Raw genomic sequence first — 9,434 nt, 5'->3', positions numbered from 1 at the left:
GTTTGAGTGCCTTGCCTAATACAATGCAAGTGCACGTTTGGTGCTTTTTCGGGGTCCAAGATTAATTTTTTGAAATCAGAGGCTATGCCTGTGGGTGGTCTTAAGGAGGAACATTAAAATTATCATCGAAGCTCGCTTTTGTCCTACGTGAGTGATTGGGCTTGTGGGGATCCTCTTTCAATATGGCTCGATATCGAAGCCTCCCAGGCAAGGTGCTCCCCTACCAGTTTGCTGTTTTTAGACAAAATGCGGACAGTGAGGGAATATTGCCATATCCCAATAGTCATGTTAAAGCATGGAGGGCAATTCAGCAGAGGGAAGACAATACTGGCAAGACATCTTTGTTTACACCTTTAGTGCGTATGCTGAGTTTTCAACTGAGGATAATAGATTCAGGATTTAACCGTAGGGAGCGAGGGATGTGTTTTGCATGGGCAATTTATTTAAGGGAGACATAATGATGTTGTTTGATCAGTTAGTACGGAAGTACAAGTTGTCTAATAGGGACCTCTTTCAATTTTTTTCAAGTTATTGATTTTATTCAATAAAAGACTGCACTTTTGACTGATCCCTACAAATCTGACGTAGAGAGGGTGGTGCTCATTGCTAAGAATACACTTTCTCTCAGTACTTCATATCATCAATTGAGGGGTGCCCCCTTAGATGAGTTTGATCGACTCTGCAGAGTGTGGGTGAGACAGCCAGGTGTTGAAATTTCCTCAGAGGCATGGGAGGATATTTGAGAAAATGCAAGGAAGATTTCAATTTTCAATATGACCCATGCTTTACAGTTGAAGTTCCTCCACTTGACTCCAAACCAATTGTCAAAATTTAATCCAGGGTATCTTCAGCATATCCTAAGTGCAAAGTCTGTACGGGCACTCTTACCCATTGTCTCTGGTCTTGTGGTCGGCTTCCAACATGTTGGAGTGTTGTGGTAGGCGCAATGGAGAGGATTTTGGGTGTAAGGGTGGAGACAGACCCTATCTCTCTCCTTCTGGTCCAGCCCACTGTATTCCCTATAGATGCGCACAAGAAAAACATTTTCAATATCCTCACTTGTTGTGCAAGAAAGAATTTATTGCTGGGTTGGATATCCATAAACTCCCTGGGCCTGTCGGATTGGCGGAAAGTTGTTATGGAGCATATTCCCATGGACTTTCTCACAGGTATGGTACACCACAAAACTGAGAATTTTTGTAAGACATGGCAGCCCTTTTTGGAATACCTGGACACAGATTTATCTGCCACACTATATACAGGGCGATATACAGCCATAATTATTGTGTTTCATGAGTCCAATATCCAGAGAGGAAGAACTGTGAATGTATGAATGTTTTGCTTGGCTGGGCTGGGTTATTACTATTTATAGGTTTGTGTTGGTTATTATTTATTTAGTTAGTTAAATAACTAGCTGGAGTTTTTTTAAATTCTGTATGTGTTTATACATTTGCACATGAGGGTGGGTTGGTTTTTATTATTTGGGTTGTTTTTTGTATTGTTTTGAATTGTTTTGTTTTGTAATTGTGGAAATGTTTCAAAAATCTATTTTTCCAATAAAAATATATTTTAAAAAAGGCATCTTGGTGGGCACATGAACTGGAAGGGTTTGGAGTGACATAGGCCAAATGCTGGCAAATGGGCTGGCTTAATTTAGAATATCTTGTCAATTTGAATGAGTCCAAGTGCAGGGTCTGTTTCCATGTTGTACATATCCATGACTCTATAGGAAAAACAGGCCTAATGCAAAAATATTTCAGATGGACTGCCAGGCCTTGAGCCCCAAAGGGCTATGCTTCACAGCGCCAGGGACCCGGGTTCAATTCCCGCCTCGAGCAACTGTCTGTGTGGAGTTTGCACATTCTCCCCGTGTCTGCGTGGGTTTCTTCCGGGTGCTCCGATTTCCTCCCACAATCACGAAAATGTGCAGGCCAAGTGAATTGGCCATGCTAAATTGCCCCTAGTATTAGGTACATTAGTCAGAGAAAGATGGGTCTGGGTAGGTTACTCATTGGAGAGTCAATGTGGACTTGTGGGGTCGAAGGGCCTGTTTCCACACTGTTGGGAATCTAATCTAATTAGGACAATTCAAAAGTACACTCCCACATTTATTCCAATCTATAATTGGGAACCAGAATTATAAATCCTGCCTCATCCAATTGTCATTTTGTTTACGATTGAGCCCAATGATTGAAGTTTTCGATTAACCGCTCGTTTTGCAGACTGAAGCATATTCACATGCGCCCTCTGCCGAGAAATCTGTTGGGCGATGTCTGAAGGGGACTTGCCGAGCAGACTCCGTGTGTCTTTGTTCGGCCCCAGAGCAACTTCCGTGCGTGTCCGTCGGGAATGCTGACGAGCAGCACCCAGCCTGTCCCAGGTCTTCTGAGAGCGTCTTCGTCGGAGTTGCCCGGGTTTGTTCAGGTGCTTCTTCACCTAATATCGTGATATTCAGCTGTGCGTAGACAATACGAGACCCCTGTGAAGGAGAGTGGCCAGCCTATCGGAAAATAATGTGAGGTTGTGAAGGACGCTTAAGAACCCCGCCGCGTTTGGTCCTATCCCCACCACCACTGCCCTGGCAATGTTCCCCTCACCCCACACCAACAGAGAACTCGCTGCATCTGGAATCCAGATAATTTGTGAATCGATTGTCCAAAGCGAAAACAATCAAATGTTAATTAAACTAGTTAAGGAATACTCATCTTATTAGAACATACGGCCACAAGTCCAGAGGTGGGCAGGTCAGGTGTCCGTGGTGTCCAAGGATGTGCAGGTTAGGTGGGTTCGTCATGGGAAATACAGGGTTTGGAGGAGCTGGTGTTGGACTGGGGTGGACAAAGTTAAAAATCATACAACACCAGGTTATAGTCCAACAGGTTTATTTGGAGGAACTAGCTTTCGGAACACTGCTCCTTCATCAGCTGGTTGGTGAACAAGCAGCGCTTCGAAAGCTATTGTCTCTGAATAAACCTGTTGGACTATAACCTGGTGCTGTGTGAAATACACGATGACAGGGATAGGGCAGCATATTGGGATGCTCTTCAGAGGGTCGATCGAATGGCTTGTATCCACATTGCAGGGTATCTATGATTCTATAACATGTGGGAGCAGATTTTGGCCATTCGGCCCATCGATAGCGCTCTACTATTCACTGAGACCACGGCTGAGCTGATAATCTTCCACATCATCATTCCCGATTCCACTTCTGCTTAAAAATCTGTTTACTATCATAAGTCCGCAACAAGGTAGGCAATGTGGACGCAACCCGTCTATCCGGTTAAAAATCACACAACACCAGGTTATAGTCCAACAGGTTTAATTGGAAGCACACAAGCTTTCGGAGCGACGCATCTCCGGCATCTCCGAAACACGTCTATCCGGTGACATCTAATTGCTCTAGTTTGGTTTTGCAGCAACTGGATTGTCATGTTCATTATAAATGGGGAACGCAAGGTTGGATAGCACGATATGAGGAGCAATTGAGTGACAGAATCCTACCCCAACTCTCAGCACGAATGCCACAGAATAGCATGTTAATGCGAGGATCATACGGCCTCATTATGCCCATGGATATTAATCTGCCTCATTGCCAGCCTAACCCTTAGCATTTAGAGTATATGGAACTCCGCCTTTCCAACCCTAGAGTTTACTGTCACTCAGTCCTAATTAGCCTTGCATTTTACTTTTACTCTGTGCCATGCCAAATTATGTGGATCAAATGGCTGACACTATCCCTTCAGCCCTAGGTAAGATGGTAGCATTATTGTGCTGAGCCGTAATAATTGAAAGAAACATTTCAATTCCAAATACCGATATTACAAAGTTCCTGTATAAACTGGAGTAAACTTCCAAAATCCCAATAACCCCTTCCCAGTATCCGGGTTTTCTGAGATCTTATATTTCAACACTGAAAAACGGGGATCAGAAATGGAAAAGATTGTTTGGATTTGACGTTTCAATTCGCTAATCATCCAAAGGATTTGATGGACATTATCCTCCTCTCTCGCTCTTTCAAACAGAGCAAGGAGTCAGATCTTTCAAATTGAGCTAAACATGTTTCAATAATCTTCTACCGATCTCGTGCTGATTTGATTTACGACATCCACCCTTTCCCACGTCAAGTTAAGTGAACATACTCCTCCAATAATTTGTGTTTTTTGTTTGAAAGCTGACAATTCAAACTCTTAACAGCTAGCCTCTTCGAAAATTTTCCTTGTTAAATTCCTTTCTCCTTGTTCTGTACTGCCCCAGTGTCATATAGAAGAATCAATCCCAACATGTTATTTATAATAAGAATAATCTTAGATTAGCAGCGAAGCGGTTCCTTGTTGCGAGCAGTCCCATCTTAGACCCAAGAGCCAACAAAAACAGCAGTTAAATCAAACAAGCTTTAAAGAGGGGGAAAAAAAACAAGAATTATCATAGTACCTTGCGCGACAGCTCTTGGTGTAGCCCGGGAGAATGTCTGAGGCAGATCGAATCGGCGCAATCATCTGGAAGGAAAATGAAGAGGGCACCAGATTAAAAACATTCGGCGCAAGCGTTCACAGAACCATTCTCTGCATATAAATTAAATAGTTATGATATTTGTCTGCATTTGTCGGGATAGGGTTCAAATCGTAGCCAGTGTGTCATTTTAACGCCTTCGGAAGGCTCACTGGACTCTAACAACTCCGCTTGCTCTCCAAGCGTGCTGCCAGACCTGCTAAATTATTCTAGCAATTCCTGATTTTTTTTCCCCCAGTATACATAGTTCATTCAGTTTCTATCACTTTAAGACGTGTTATGATTTAAACTGGGGTGTTATTGTCGAAAAGTATGGCGCTTGAAAAACACAGCAGGTCAGCCCCAAACGCCAATTCTCTTGCTCCTCCGATGCTACCTGACGAGCTGCGCTTTTCCCAGCGCCACATTTTTCGACTCTGATCTGCAGAATGTGCAGTCTTCACCGTCTCTGAGATGCTATTGTACAAGACAGGTCCAATAATTAAACATAGCCTGATAGAACATTAGTGTGTATGATGTGAGTTTGTCTGGGTGTGGTATGTTTGTGTGGGTGTGTGCCATGTGTGTGGTGTACGCGTCAGATGTGTTAGATGCGGTGCGTATTGTGCATGTGTGGTATTCGCGTGTTGTGTTTGTGTGTGCTTTATGTCTGCGCATGTGTGGCGTGTCATACAACATGGATACGGACTCTTCGGTTCAACCAATCAACGCCAAACATGTTCCCAAATTACACTAGTTCTATTTGCCTGCACTTGGCCCAAATCCCTCCAAACCTTTTCTATTTATTAACTTATGCAAAAATCTTTTAAACATTATAACTGCACCTGCATCCATCATTTCCTCTGGCAGTTGATTCCACACATAAACCACTATGTGTTTAAAAAAAAGTTACCCCTCATTTCACCTTTAAATCTCTCATCTCACCTTAAAAATATGCGCCTACTTTTGAACTACGCCACCCGAGGGAAAATACTTTTGTTATTTACCTTGTCTATGCCCTTGCTAATTTTAGTAACGCATATAAGGTTAGCCCCTCGACCTCCTGTGCTCCAGTGAAAAATGTCTTGATCTCTTCAGTTTGTTTTATATCTGAAGTGTGCCTGAGTGTGCAGTCAAAGTTGATTGCTCGTCATTGAAATGCATTCACGCCATTTTTTTTTTAACAGTTGGACCAAATGTTTGCTGCACAAAATAAGATCTTTAAAAAGTTATGTGAAAATTGAAGGCAATTGAATGATCTTAAAACACTCAGTAAATAGAGTTTCAAACTGTTTGTTGATAACAAGCTCATGTGCAGAGAAAGACACTCCTCTTTCAACTTAAATGATTCTTTATAATGGCCTTGCCATGGACTGTAGACCATAGAAACAATTTGATGAGTTCCAATAAAACAAGTCTTGCATAAATTCAAGAGCTGATACTTTCTCAGTTCTAATAACCTGCTGATTTCTAATCAAACTTTCCTCCTGTTGGAGCTTTGCAAAATAAGTCCTTCAGTTAAGTCAACAGGTTCTTCTCCAGGGACACAAAAGCTAACTTGCTTCTGAACTCAGCTCTGGTGTTTTCTAAACTTTTTTTTAAAATCAACTTGTTTGACGCTGTATTCTTCTGAATCAAAAATAATTCTTATGGTCTAATCTGTTTACTTTGCTCGTCATAACCCTAAAGTATAAACATCTTGTTGCAAAGACACTAGTGAGGTCAGGTGTTGCCTGCTTTCTAAAATAAATTGAATTTTGTTCACTGTTCAAGAAGGACTTGCTGACCTTCAAAGAAAAACTTCACAGGTCACCCATCAGCTTCCATTTTGAAATCCAAAAACAAAAACAAATTAATACTTATTAAGTGAACATTGTAATTAAATGTAGAATTCGGACTAGATTTGAACAAAGTGAATTACATCGCCTAAAAACATCAAAACTGTAAGAAGTATGCTGGAGTACTATAATGCACAGACTTGACAGTAATAAAGCAGGCAAAACTTTCACAAAGGGTAAGTTTGACTGTTCTGGAGATATCAGAGCAATCAATCCTAGATTACAAATAATACGTTAGTCTCTACTAAAGCAAAATAATAATAAAACAAAAAATACTGCAGATTCTAGCAATTTAAAATTAAAAAAAAAAAACAACAAAAAAACATGCCGGAGAAACGCAGCTGCTGTGGAAAGAGAAAATGAGTTAATATTTGGAGTTGAATTGAATGCTTCTTCGCAACGCTAGAAGAAGAATCCTACTGGACTAGGTTTATCTTCAATCACGCTGCACGACTTAATGAGCTGCTGCTGCTGCACTTTTTCTACAGAAGCACATTCGATTTCAGTTAGATTTTAGATTAGATTAGATTACATTACAGCGTGGAAACAGGCCCTTTATGTTGTTTTATTTATTTGTTCACAGGATGAGGGTGTCTCTGGTTAGACAATCATTTATTGCCCATTCCTAATTGGCTTTGTGCTGATGGTGGTGTATGGAACCCCTGTGGTAAAGCATTTATGGTATCTTTCAGTAACACCTTCCAAAGTGACCCCTGCCATCTTCAAGGGCAAGGTCAGTAGATACATGGGAATACTACCGCTTACATGTTCCCTCCCAGGCGCCCAAAAGGAACAACCCAAGGAACAATGGTTTTTGGAAGTACAAACAGATTGGATTGTGCCGGAGCAACTTTTATATATGATGAAAAAGTTATCTTTTATGAAGATAAAAATAGGAGTGGGATGTTGCAATTGGCCCTGTCAATAGAGCTCCGCTCGACAATAATTCACACCAATATTCTGAACATGAATTTCAAATGCAGCAAGAAACCGTATTAGGTAAAACAAAAAGCACACAACAGCAGGTTATCGTCCAGCAGGTTAATTTGAAAGCACTGGGTTTTCGAGCGCGACTCCTTCATCGGATGCTCCTTCACATCAAACCATATTAAGGCACACCTGGAATATTGTGTGCTTTAACTGAGGAATTTTCCTTAACTGAGGAACTATGCTCTTGCTGTAGAGTTCAACGAAGGTTTACCACATTGGTCCCAGTTGTGATAGGACTGGTGTATGAGGAGAGGTTGAGTTGGTTAGGACTCAGTTCATTGTACTTCAGATAAATGAGGGGGAATCTCATAGAAACCTATAAAATTATAACAAGCTGGATACAGCTGGGAGGTTTCCCACGGGTGGTGGAGTCCAGAATTAGGGCTCTAAGGATAAGATATTTAAGGATAAAGATAGACCATTTAGGTCTAAGATGAGGAAAATAATCCTTACACAGAGATAGGTGCGTAATTCAGTGCCACAGAAAGCGGTGAGGCCAAAAGATTGTGTTTTCAGGAAGGAGGTAGATACCGTTCTTATGACTAAAGGATTAAGAGATATTGGGCGGGAGGGGATTTGGAATTAGAGTATTGAGCCTGATGATCAAATATGATCATCATATTGCATCGCAGAGCAGGCGCAAGTAATCGAATGGTCCACTGCTGCTCCTATTTCCTATGTTTCTGTGTTTCTTGATATGCACAGCTCCATTGGGAAAACACAGCTCACCCAAGACATGTTGATTTTCATAAGGGAAAAGAAAAGAGTAAATCCCGTTATGTCCTACGTTGCAGTTTTAGGCTGATTCCACCCAGGAGCCGGGGCCTGGAATATGGTTGGCAAAGCAAATTACTCACCGATCCGCCGTTTAAAGAGGTAGAGGCAGCAACACGCCAGCACGATGCCGATTGCAAAACCCAGAATGATGTTTATGGGAACTGCATTCCGAACCAGCCAGTCCCCGCTTTCTTCGAAGTCACTTCCTGCCAGAGAATTGTGATTAAAACCGAGGGCGCTTGAAAATCTCCAAACTAGGAATTATTTCAAAGGCATAAAAGGATACCGCAAAATTTATCTTTGAAAAAGAACAACGTCTGGTAGGATTTTGGCAAAGTTGAAACCGTGGGAATAAAGGGACAGGCGGAGACTTCCCGAATGACCTGCATCAACACTGTAGCAATTCTATATTTACATAGCAATACCTAAAATGAATGAGCTTAAAGCTTGACTTCAAGAGTTCATAATTTAAGGTGACTGTTAAAATAACGAGCAATGAAATCAGGAAAATAGAATTCCCGACAAAAGAAATGAATTTATACCGTTTATAAGGGTTACCAGACCAGCTACAATAGAGTCATATGGCAGCCGGGCTCTCAGCCCGGGTTGGGTCAACAAAGCCTATGTCAAATGGGAATATGACGCACAACAAGTATCATAGAATCATAGAACCACAGAACTGGCAATTCACAAGGAGGCCTTTCGACCCATGCAGACACTGGAATGTGGAGAAAGTGGGTGTGAGTTGGAAAAACTGAGCTGCTAGGGATGTTTTTGTTCACTCAACGAATTGCTGTCATTTTGAAGGAACTCTTTGAAAAGGTGTTGGGAGAGAATGTGAAATATACGTTAAAGACAACAGAAAAGCAGAGTGATAGGAAATGGTAAAGAGGGATGATGAAATGAGTGGACATTTCAAATAGCTAAAAAAAACCCGAAAGATCCCATTCTAGAATGAGCGGTCCTATATTTGTTTTGGAGCCAAGAGTAGAAGATAATTTTCATCTATTTGGACCGTTTTATTCATATTCATTGGAGAAAATGACCTCAGTTCTATAGTGCAACCTGTAGAAAGCCACACATTAACATCGATAGGACACCAAGAATTACTTACAGGCGTCAATTGCAACGAACACGAGCACAGCCCGGCGTCTACATCAAGTCTTGCACACCATATTCGATTAGATTACTTACAGCGTGGGAACAGGCCCTTCGAGCCAACAAGTCCACACCGACGCGCAACTCACCTAGACCCATTCCTACATTTTACCCCTGCCCCTTACACTACGGGCAATTTAGCATGGTCAATTCACCTAACCTGCACATTTTTGGACTGTGGGA

The sequence above is a fragment of the Chiloscyllium plagiosum genome, chromosome 37 (assembly GCF_004010195.1).
Source record: "Chiloscyllium plagiosum isolate BGI_BamShark_2017 chromosome 37, ASM401019v2, whole genome shotgun sequence".
In the NCBI taxonomy this organism is placed as follows: Eukaryota; Metazoa; Chordata; class Chondrichthyes; order Orectolobiformes; family Hemiscylliidae; genus Chiloscyllium; species Chiloscyllium plagiosum.
This window is presented reverse-complemented; position numbering follows the sequence as displayed.